Source organism: Capsicum annuum, unplaced genomic scaffold, assembly GCF_002878395.1.
Source record: "Capsicum annuum cultivar UCD-10X-F1 unplaced genomic scaffold, UCD10Xv1.1 ctg1716, whole genome shotgun sequence".
Taxonomy (NCBI): Eukaryota; Viridiplantae; Streptophyta; class Magnoliopsida; order Solanales; family Solanaceae; genus Capsicum; species Capsicum annuum.
This window is the reverse complement of record NW_025822807.1, coordinates 49,136-62,180: the sequence shown is the minus strand read 5'-3', so window position 1 is coordinate 62,180 and position 13,045 is coordinate 49,136. Positions and strand designations below refer to the sequence as shown.

Here is a 13,045-nt window from a genome sequence, read left to right as displayed (position 1 = left end):
AATAACTGCAACATTGTCATCATATTATATCATTATCCTGTTGTCCCATTTGAGTTCTTCACAGATACGTACAATTACATCCACTACAAAAAAAGATTCATTTTGTGGAGATTAGTTGACGATTTGTGGCAGCCTCGGATCCCCACAAAATAAATTGTAACGGTTTCAAAAAATGCTACATTATGCCTTGTCACGAGCGATTTTGTGGCAGTTTTTTTTAAACTGCAACGATGTCCACCACAAAATAAAATTTTAATTTGTGATAATTTGTAAAGCAATTAATGACAATTTTTGATCCCCACAATATAATCCTAATACGTTAAAAATAATAATTTGTGGGGATTTATGACCCCCTTAATTTTATCAAATCCGTTTTTTAAAAAATATAATAGTGACAGTTTATAACTGTCATTATTTTTTTATTGAAAATCATCTTTTTCTATTTGAAATTTTTAATTCTGAAGTTGAATAAATAATTTTACTAGATTACTCATATGACATGAATTAAACTTCAATATCAATATCCATAAAAACAAATATTACCAATTCAGATCCCCATCAAACTAAAGTTATATAACTACATATATGATGACTTAAAACATTACATAATATAGTAGGTAGCTCCGTGATAATTAAGCAAATATACAAAAGTGTTAAGTAGTTGCTTATTGCTTTGTATTAATATCACTTGATAATGTGGTTGTATCCACGCGTCTCACGCTCCATATTGTTGTGCTGAAACAATGAAGGATAAATAGTTAATGAAAATTGTATGATGACTAGAATTTTATAGATGAGAACAAATGTAGCTACATCAACAAACAAAAACTCCAAATCTTCTAACTGATAAGTTTGTCACTTGGTATAACAATGCAGTGAATTGAAGTTAGTAGAAAAATATTTATTTAGAGAATGTGATTAAACAAACTAACGATCTTATATAAAACTAAAGTCATTTTTCAAATAAAAGATGTACCTCGAGCACTTATTATATGTATTTGTCACGATCCGAACTGAGGCCCTGACCACGATGAGCATCTCGACCATGAAATTCCAAGAGCCCTCCTAACAGGCAATCATATACATAATTCATATACTAAAAAGAAATGCAGAAAAACATAGCAAAACGGAAACATGGTCATCCTCTTATTTCAACTAAACAATACGAATATGAGTTCATAAATATTCAAGAACATCTAACACCAGTCTGCGAAATCTGTAACAATACGAAAAAAACATCTATCTGAAAACGGGACAAGTCCCCCGGTCGGACCATGAACTATAACCAAATTCAAATATAGCATAGACCAAGACCTTCCGGAACAAGGAAGGCTCACCAACTTCGATCGTCTGATAAACTGATCTACTGCTTAGCGGAACCCTAGGTCTGTGCCTTAGATCCTAAATTATAGGGGGTAAATATAAATAGTTTGGTACGCAGAACAGTTCAAAAAGGAAATATACTTTTATATAACATAGGTAAGAGCACTTTATAAAACATGTTGACATAAACCTTTTAAAACACATGGACATAATATGATGAGCTTTATAAACAATTCTTTCAATTGTGCTATAATTCATTTCTACATTTTTGAGCTAGATGGTACACCCTACAAGTTCATACTTTTATGGACTATATTAAATCCGCCCTTAACTCAATGACCAGGCTCCCAACCCAAGTCTACCACAAGGATTAGAGTATTAATAATGGGGGGAGAGGGGGGGGGGGGGGGGGACACAGAAGATCATAAAGCATGGTGCCATAATTATCAATCAAATTAACATGTCATGGTAGTGCGCAAAATCACAAAGAAGGAAACCTAACCATAGTCCCAGTTCGGAAGGAAATGAATCAAAGTGCGCAAGATCACAAAGCATGGCACCATAACCCCGTGTCGGCAAATCACGGTTTCAACATAGAGTCTTCTAACTCGTGCTTTCTCTGGGTAACCATCTAGCCCTCTTTAAGCCCTGTTTTAATCTCTTCTAAGAAAACATGCATCGTGCTTACAAACCATTCTTTTGTTATTCTATTAAGGGCAATTCACAATAGGGTATCGTCATACCCCAGACTAGCAAGTCATTCGTATTGTATCTACACAGTGCCCTTCTCATTCAAACCATTTACATGACCATCAAAAGGATTTCATTCATTCAATGCACGCATATTGCTTATCAAAACTTTAATGCTCAAGGAATTATCATCATTTATAAACTAGCCCAACATTGGTTAAACATAGCTCTTATGATCAAAAAGGGGTTCTTAAATCATGCTCTCAAATAGTTTACAATACATGACATGCAAAGTACATAAATATTATCATGGGATGAAAGGATTCACAATTCATATTCAAAACCATCTTTCGAGTTTAAAATGCATCTATACAAAATTATAATCCAAGATTATGAAAAAAAAAACCCATGATCATTCAGTGTTCTTCTCAAATTGTTTTCACAATGCAAGATCTTTTTAAAACGAACTCCCAATCTTACTACATATACATACTTGAGTAACTTTAAAGCTTGTTCAAATTTATAAAACACATGCCCATAAGATTAGGACAACCCCACGTGCCTTAGGTTACTTAGTTTGAAGAATGAAACTCTAATTTTGACACTTTCTTGAGAATCTTGAACTTAGAGGTTGAACTCTTGATCTTTGGGGAACGAGTTAGGGTTTAGTTGGAAGAGAAATTGAGAAATATTTGGCATATAATGCCCTAATGACGACTTAATTTCATATTATTACGACTTGGAGCTATGGGGAAAAGACGAAACTGCCTTTTGAAAATTAACTTCGTAACTAAAATCACGATTTTGGAGTCTAGCGCGTCACGCTAGAGGGCTCATCACCTTAGGCACTGCGACGTGGTGTAATAGCAATGACCTACTATTTTCGTGATCCAAACATGGCTCAAACGTCGTCTAAAAAATCCAAAACTTTCCCGAGACATGCCCTTTACACTCCCAAACATGAAATAACTCATTAATCTACGTCTTGGGGTCGGAAAGACCAATTTAGAAGTCATTGAAGTTAAGGGCTTAAAATATGACTAAGTCTTTCAACACTTAGAAAATTTCAAGCCGTAAGCCCCTTAAGCATGTAACTAAAAGCTGAATTAAGCTAAGAAAGTACGGGGTAATAAAGTTCGGGTCCATAAACGTAGGAAAGATGGTTTAACTTTAGTCCAAAAGTACGGGGTGTTACATTATCTTCCCCTTGGGATCATTCATCCCCGAATGATGGGTAGGAATTTGTTGAAGCTCTAAATGTATTGAATAAAGAACGTAACCTTTCACTGAATATTTTGCCTCAACCAAATATGCAAAGGCATCAACAGAGCTTCATGATAACCCTTTGTGAAACGCGTAAGCACGAAGCATGAGGTAATGAAACTTTACATAGGAATGATCTTGCACATGAGTTCTATGAATTATAATCATCACAACATAAGGCATGAGTTAATTTGGTGATAATAGGCCTTATTTACAGTGGTACAATCATGAGATGAGATTTCATGGGAGATAGGGATAGAAACATTCTCTACCTTACATGATACAACGAATAGACTTAAACTTAAGGACACTACTCGCTATCCCCTAACATTAGATAACATACTTTGTCCTTTCCATATTATATTTCTACCATCACACATCTAACCATAAGAGTTTGAGTCCCACTGCATGGTACTTCTATGTTGAAGCCTAGCTCAGAGAAAAAAGGTGCTAGCTTAAGCTACAAGACCCTGTACTCTATATCCCATTAAGAATATTATTTCACCTTATCACTACCATAAAAAACACTCGAGTTTTTATTTAGGGAGTACTAACCATATAGCACATTGGTTTGTGTTTTCATCAACCACAACATTCAAGCCTATCATTACTACACCCACTTTATGGATATCCTACCAAAACCAACAATCTCAGTCACTCTCATAAATAGTTTTTGCACATACCGAAAGTTCATCTCCTTTTTTCCTCCATCACCTATAACCTTAATAAAGAAATTATATCAAAATTTTTACATTCAAGAACATCTAATCCCCCTTCCTAAGTCGCTACTACTCTTCCATAACTACTATCATCGGAGGGTCATTGAGGGACGCAAGCATACGTATTAAGAAAGGGAGCAACACTATTTGATTATACCATATACTTATTGCACTACTTAATATGGGATATGAGATGAAGATATAATACAATAGACACGAAGTGCTCCATATATCAAGTATCTAGATCCTAATCAGAGAGTCGTTCGGACAAAAACCTACACAACATAAGTTCTTAGGACTGGGCACAGTGAGAAACATGTGGGCATATATCATGAGCGGTATAATATGAAGGTGGAACTCAAGGGGTCAACTCCTGAGACAAAGATTGCCACTTAAAGCTATTGCTTCTTATTTTTAGAGCTAAGATAGTGATGATTTTGCATAATCTTTATCACTTTGGCTAAATTCGACATAGAATGATTCGGCGATATATAGAAACATAATTTCTTAGGTCCAAGCATGATGTAAGACATGGATTTTTATGGATCATGTACAACATAACATAGGGCTTGAATACTAGAAAGATTGGGTTACTGAGACATTACTGCTTCTAGTTTGGAGGTCAGATCATAACATAAGTTACATACAAACTCGGGCCTTAGGCATAGACATGACTTCAATACATAAGACATTGGTAGAATGTACTCATTAAATTAAAGTAGGAGGAGCTTTCTTGAATAGGAATATATTTTATCACGACTTTTTCCTGAAACTTGACACATCAAGAGAATTCGGGAACTACTTTAATTCATCATCTCCCCCTTAGTTCAAAGTCACAATCCTAGACTTGAGGACATATCTTCTCATTAAGTCGACAAACACAACCCTCCACACAATGGGGTATCACCATACACATAAACGCTGAGCTCTCTAGACTTCTCCATACTACAAAATTTAAGAACGTGAACTAGGTACACATGACATTCATACATATAGAACCTTATCTAACAACATGATACCTGGGGTTCAACTTATCATTATATACTCACGATCTTATCCATTTAATAATTCTACATAATTCATCATTTTACTCTTGTTCTCATGTGTATATATATACATCACAATTGTCCACTCATTATTCCACAAGTTGCCAATCTAGGCTATTACATACATCAAACCAAGCCTACCATTTACTCCCACAAACATGCATCATTAATCTTAAGCTACTATATATTTTTTTATCACCACCATCCACGTCTAAAGTTCAAGCCTATAGTCTAGCATCTATCATGCGATGAAGCATGCCAAATATTATACTAGTCCATCGAATTGGGAAATCAACCCAAATACCTTATTTCACTTAACTACTACCTATAATCACATCCCTTCCATGACATTACTACTACACCTCAAAATCCACTACTCACCTCCTCACATGTAGTACAAGTTTACAACTACTAAAGAAAAGAAAGTCAAGGGGGTAAGGTAACATAATAGACATAGTCGACCTTAATCTTATATTATAACCCATTACGATCTTATCTACATATTCTACTTTCTCACATCATACTTACTTACCCAAGTATACACTTAGACTACCCTCAAATTCCACTTACACCAATGAGTTGCTACCCATAACTTATTGACTAATCTACCACTTTCCATTCACAACCTTTAAATAATTTCTACGACCACCATAGCTATCCATTCTGAGATACTTCCCTATTTTGAATAAATAATAATCATAGCCAAACACTTTCTCTATAGACTACCATACACTCTAAAAATTTTGTTACAATATTGGCCGATCACCATTAAAGAGCAACCCACCCCTCAGTTAAGGGTTATACAACTCAAACTACTTATTTATACAAAAGTCACCCTCACTCTGACTTCTAACCTTGTGACTTCATATCACTAACTTTGGGATCATCTTACTACCAATAGGGTATGACACCTTAACACGTATTACTACTCAGGTGGAAATATTATTCCAACACTCTGACGTATATCACTATCCTTAAGCATGACATCTGCAATAAAAAATTTGAAAGGGACTGAATACATTTCATACCTCAGGCTCAAACGCACGACTGATGTAGATAGGGATATAAGCTTAAATCAATACACTTTAAAGCACTTATGAACTCCTCTCAAATCCCTGTGCAATTTCATAATCTTTTATGACTCAATTTGAAGGAGCCACCTCATTTAGACTCTAAGACTCTACACTTGAATCAACTCGAAAATGAGACATAGTTAATAAAATTAGAGTAAAGAAGGAATATGGATATATTCGAAATGGACAACACAATGGCACGATCTAGAACATGAAGAAAAGTGAAACATTCCTAAATGCCTTGTAGCTTCCTCCTTATAAGTGTGGCGCGCTACATACCCATAAAAAGGAATCTACCCAACATGACTTTGCAAATACCTTGGGACCATGAACCTTGATATGATACCAAGTTTATTACGATCCAAACTGAGGCCCTGGCCGCGATGAGAATCTCAAACCATGAAGGTCCGAGATTCCTCTTAACTAGAAATCATATGCTTAATTCATATACTATAAAGAAATGCGAAAAAACATAGCAAAATGGAAACATGGTCATCCTCTTATTTCAACTGAACAACACAAATATGACATTTAAGAACATCTAACACTAGTCCGCAAAATCTCTAATAATACGAAAAAAATATCTGCTTGAAACTGGAATAAGGCCCCCGGTTGGACCATGAACTAAAACCAAATGCAAATATAGCATATACCAAGACCTTCCAGAACAAGAAAGGCTCACCAACTTCGATCATCTGATAAAATGATCTACTGCTTAGCGAGACCTTGGGATTCCATCTTAGATCCTGAAATATAGGGGGTCAATACAAATGTACCGGTACGTAGAATAGTCCAAAAACAAAATATGCTTTATAAAACATAAGTGAGAGCACATTATAAAACATGTTGACATAAAACCTTTGAAAACACATGGGCATAATATGATGAGCCTTAAAAACAGTTCTTTCAATTGTGCTTCAATTCATTTCTGCATTTATGAGCTACATGGTACACCCTACAAGTCCATACTTTCATGGGCTACATGGAATCCGCCCTTAACTCAGCGGCTAAGCCCCCAACCTAAGTTTGCCACAAGGGTTGGAGTATAAAAAGGCGGGAAGGGGGGACACAAAAGATCACAAATCACGGGGCCATAATTTCCAATCAAATTAACATATCTTGGAGGTGCACAAGATCACAAAACAGGTCACCTAACCATAGTCCCAGTTCGGGAGGACATGAATCAAAGTGTGCAAGATCAAAAAGCATGGCACCATAACCTCGTGTGAGCAAATCACGATTTCAGCATAGAATCTCCCAACTCGTGCTTTCTTCGGTTGACCATCTAACCCTCTTTAAGCCCAGTTTTAATATCTTATAAGAAAACATGCATCATGCTTACAATCTATTCTTTTCTTATTCTATTAAGGGCAATGGTATCGTCATACCCAGACTTCCAAGTCATTCGTATTGTATCTATACACCGCCCTTCTCATTCAAACCATTTACATGACCATCAAAAGGATTTCATTCATCAACACATGTATATTGATTATCAAAACTTTAATGCTCAAGGAATTGTCATCATTTATAAACTAGCCCAACATTGGTTAAACATAGCTCTTATGATCAAAAAGGGGTTCTTAAATCATACTCTCAAATAGTTTACAATACATGACATACAAATTACATAAACATTATCATGGGATAAAAGGATCCACAATTCATTTCCGAAACCATCCTTCGAGTTTAAAATGCATCTATACAAAATTATAAATCAAGATTATGAAAAGAAACCCCATGATTATTCCGTATTTTTCTCAAATTGTTTTCACACTGCAAGCCTTTTTTAAAATGAACTCCCAATCTTACTACATATACATACTTGAGTAACTTTAAAGCTTGTTCAAATTTATAAAACACATGCCCATGAGATTAGGACAGCCTCACGTACCTTAGGTTACTTAGTTTGAAGAATGGAACCCTAATCTTGACACTTTCTTGAGAATCTTAAACTTAGAGGTTGAACTCTTGATCTTTGGGGGAGGAGTTACAGTTTAGTTGGGATAAAAATTGAGTAATCTTTGGCATATAATGTCCTAATGACTACTTAATTTCATGTTATTACGACTTGGGGCTATGGGAAAAAGATGAGACTGCCTTTTGGAAATTAACTTCGTAACTGAAATCCCAATTTTGGAGTCCATCGCATCGCGCCTGAGGGATCATCGCCATAGGCATCGTGACGCGATGCAATCACGGTGACCTACTATTTTCGTGATCCAAACACGGCTCAAACCTCATCCGAAAAATCTAAAACTTTTTCAAGACATGCCCTTTACACTCCTGAGCATGAAATAACTCATAAATCTACTTCTCGGGGTCGGAAAGACCAATTAGAAATCATTGAAGTTAAGGGCTTAAAATATGACTAAGTCTTTCAACACTTAGAAAAATTTCGGGGCATAAGCCCCTTAAGCATGCAACTAAAAACTAAATTAAGCTATAAATGGTACGGGGTAATACGGTCCGGGTTCATAAACGTAGGAAAGACGGTTTAATATTAGTCCAAAAGTGCGGGATGTTATCGTATTTGACACTACATTTTAGTAATGCATATGGATCTAACATCATTAAGGAAAAAAGAACTACTGAAACTAGTTGATACTCTAAATCATTTTACTTAAACTAGATTTTCATTCTATATTTGTCTTGCAAAGCATCTAAATGCATACACAAGTAGATAAATAAGCAAGCAAGCTAATAAGCTAATAATCAAGTAAATAAGATTGGAGTATGTGTCTTGTGTCTATTCCTGAAAGTGAAGCCAAAAGTGGTGTAACTATAGCTGGGGATGGCCTCGATCTCTTATAAGTTGTTAGTGAATTTCAACATGGAATATGAAATATATCATAAGCAATGACTATAATACTATGGCTAGTACAATGATATACCTACAAGCCTAACTGCTCAGAAAATACAACACTCCTACCCCACAAATCTTCTAAGATAACCTCAGTAACAGACTCACTCCAGAGACCATAATTACATGACTTTGGAAAATTATCTAAGAATGTGAAGAATCAATTTTTTTACCAGAATGTAAATATTTTACCAGCATAAAAAATTACAAAGTTTAAGTTTCTATAAACAAGCACTCCAGAATCAGGAAGAATCTAATCAGTTCAAGATTCACCAAGTATACTAAAGGGAATTTTATTTCCCTCCACTATATGTATTCTCTAGGGATGTAAGAAATATAAGATATAATTCATTATTATTATCTTTTTGCATTCCTTCAGTAATTTATGGTCCTTCTTATAACTCTGTATAGGAAGACATACCAACTTTGTTGCATTAGAACCAACAACTACCGATGACCGGATATAAGAAAGACCTTTTAATAATTTATGACTAAGGGAAACAAAAGAATAAGATCAGAACCCACTGCAAACTTTGACATACAAGGCTCAAGTTGTTTACAATCCCAAAAAATAAAATTTACCCAATTTTGGGAAATCTCTTCTAACCATTCACCTATTATTGTTTCACGTATGTCGCTCCAACCATAGAATCTTAGAGCTTGAACATGTTTGAAAACAGGTCAACCCCCTGCATCAGAATAGCTTTGGGTGCTCTTTATTATGAACTTGTATCCAAGAAAACATTCATGTACATCGAGTACAACAAAATAACTGATGGATATCTCAATTCGTGTTCATTCAACCAATGCCAGTTCAAAGTGGCCCAGCCAAACACCTTAAGGTCTTGAATTAAATTATCCTCCTATCAATTGTTTAATGTACTTAATATTATCCTACTATCAATTGTTTAATACATGATCCTCTTTCATTATAAAATTTTACTTATAAACTAATTCATAACTCTACCTTATAGTTTGTACTTTCAATGTTCCAATTAGCAATGTCAAGTGAGCACGTTGGGCTAACTCAATAGTGTATTAAAGGTTACTTGAGACCAACTTGAAAATAATTCAAAGATCAGAACAAAAACTTGCTAGTAACTAAACTAGTTCGACAAATAAAAATATGCATTAAGTTGTTCTTTATAGTTTACGATCTGAAAACAACCCATACAATAGCCCAAATACAGAAATCCCAGTTTACTGAAAAATACAAAGATCTATCAAAGAAATTTTGCAATCACTTATGTTACCCATAACAATAATTCTTAAAAGGACAGACTTTGTAATCAGACCTCAAAAACAAGGGTATCGAACAAAACTAACCTAATACATGTAAGAAAATATAGATTGAACAACATACTGAACTCAGATATAAATTTTATAGCAGAAAGTAAACAAAGAACAAATAAATCACATAAAAAGTGAAAGAATATGACGAAGTATGAACCTTCGTTGTCCCGATTGCACTTTTGCCCTGATGTGAAGAGGACGATGAAAAGCGCAAGTTGAATGAAAGAATTGTGGATAAGGGAAATCGTGCCCTTTGAAAAAGGAAAAGGCGAGGGAAGAGGGGAATTTTTCCGTGCATAATTTTTAGTCTAATTTACTAATTACCCTCCTAATGAAAACATTAAAATCTAGAAAGATTGTGTACATTTTTGTATTTTACAACATTCTAATTCTTTTTTCTATTCTTCTCTTTTATTTTAGTACTAGTTTAACCGCAGTGCCTCACATGTGTAACGTTTGATTATTTAAAATTAAATGATTTTACCTATTGCGGAGATTTTTAATGAAGTGTAAATGTTTAAATCACTTTTCAAAGATTTTTACAAATTAATATAATAATGTAAACATAAATATATATTTTAATGTAAACATATATATATTTTACCACCAGAAGTTTTAAGTGATTGATGAAACTCTCCACGCAATTTTTTAGGCTTAAATATAAGTACTAACGTACATATGAATCCCTGAATACTATTATCAATAATAATTTATACAACAACAACAACAACAAACCCAGTGTATTCCCACTTAGTGGGGTCTGGGGGTAAGATGTACGCAGTCCATACCTCTAACCTCTGATGAAGTAGAAAGGCTGTTTCCGAAAGACCCCCGGCTCAAGGCACGAGATACCACACAAACACATAGTAAAGCACAGAAGCAGATTACATAACATAAATACGGCACCCATAAGTAATATAAAACAGAGGAAAGCACACAGATTTATAGTGTATATTTATTCATATTTTGATTAAAGAACGAATAATAATTTTACCAAGACAACAAATATATTATTTAGCGAAAAAAATAATAGTATTCGTGTAACTTTAATTCTCGGAGAATTAACTTTTCTTTCCACTTTGAATACATGGTGGAATAAAAAGCAAATAATAAAACTTCGCTCTATCATATAATTGTTTGAAAAGCTAGTTTTAAGAAGTTCCATAACTCATCTGTAAAGGAGATCAAAACGCAAACAAATGTCATGGATCAAACTTTACAAAGAACAATAAGATGATATGGATAGATATGTTATAAGATATCTAAATACGTATAGAACTTTTACGAAGAATACTTACTTTAAGTATAAATTATGCTCCAAAAAAAATATATTGTTATAAAGCTTTTTTGGAGAACACTTACTTTATATATAAATTATGTCCATGAAGAAAATATAGTTCTTGCATAATCAAGATGAATAACAAAGATACATTAATAAAGTCAAGTCATATATTGACCTCTAATAATTACAAGAAATTCAATCAGACATGGAAAAAACTAATTTCTTATACTATTCTATGAATTCAGTAGACAAAAGTTCAATATTAATATAGTGTTAATTTTATTGAACACAATATGTATGAAAACAAACAACTATTAAAACATGAAATTTTAAAAAAATAAAATTAATATAATAACGGAGTTGAAGAAGTAACAAAATTTCATATATATAGAGAGAAAGAGAGAGACTCCTACATCTAAAAGTAATTAAAATTTTACCTAAAATAAAAATCAACTATGTTATCAAATTATTTTAAGTAGTGTTCTGCTTTTTTTTTTTTTTTTTTAATAAAAAACTATTTATGGTAGTATTTAATTTTCTTAATTATTGAATTTTACTATTTTCCATGTTTCACAACTTTCACGTAGTGTATTAATTTAGGATTTAGGAAAACCTCTGGTGGAATTAGGAGTCTTTTTAAATTTTATTTTCATATATTTTAGGTAGTCTACATTAATTTTCCTACTATCTCTTAGACCCTTACCATATAATTATTTTTATCATATATTTTTGTATTCTTCATTTTTAATGGTTAAATAATAATTCGAGAAAAAATCGTTAAATGACAATTTTGGCCCTCCAAACTTTTAAAGCAAAAAGAGATATCCCAAATTTACATGAACACCTTCAAATCCTAACAAAAGAGATATTAACGTGTTCTTACTTTTTAACATTTTGCCATGAGCATTAATTATATTTTTCTCCTCCTATCATATATTTTAGTACAACTCAATTATTAATTCTCCTAATAATTGTTTTCATTTATTTTTTTATTACCATATATCACTTTTTAAATATACTTTTCTCTTTTTTTCTTAACTTCTATTTTAAGACTCCCTTTTCATGTACACAAGGAAAAAGAAAATCTATCAATATTTATTTACCATAAATTTTCTCTTATCATATATTTTAGGATACTTTAATTTTTAATTAATTAATTATTAAAAAGGTAAAAAGATGATTTTGTCTAAACTAAAGACTTTTAATGAAGGGCAAAAAGTTCAAATCACTTTTCTAAGGGTCTTCACACTTTTAATATATTATAGCTATAGATTATAGATTATAGATATATATATAGATTATAGATATAGATTTAAATAAAGGATTATTTTTTTTTTTGAAATGGAACTAACTTATAATACGAGAAACCCGTGTAAAGTACGGACCCAACATTTATCCTAAATAATCATATCAATTAATGTGATATCTTTTAAATTTTAAAATGTAATAAATTTATTTTTTAGATTAATTTTTGCATACATTCTTAAAATAGT

The 13,045-nt window shown here is 33.0% G+C and overlaps 1 long non-coding RNA gene across 1 annotated transcript; it reads right to left on the bottom strand.

The window, feature by feature from the left end:
* Window positions 1-558: 558 nt before the first annotated feature.
* Window positions 559-10,530, bottom strand: LOC124890428. The gene is made up of 4 exons (XR_007049169.1): window positions 10,428-10,530; window positions 6,797-6,860; window positions 977-1,065; window positions 559-735 (listed from the first exon to the last, which is right to left on the bottom strand). It is a non-coding gene; the product is annotated as an uncharacterized LOC124890428 (long non-coding RNA).
* Window positions 10,531-13,045: the final 2,515 nt, after the last annotated feature.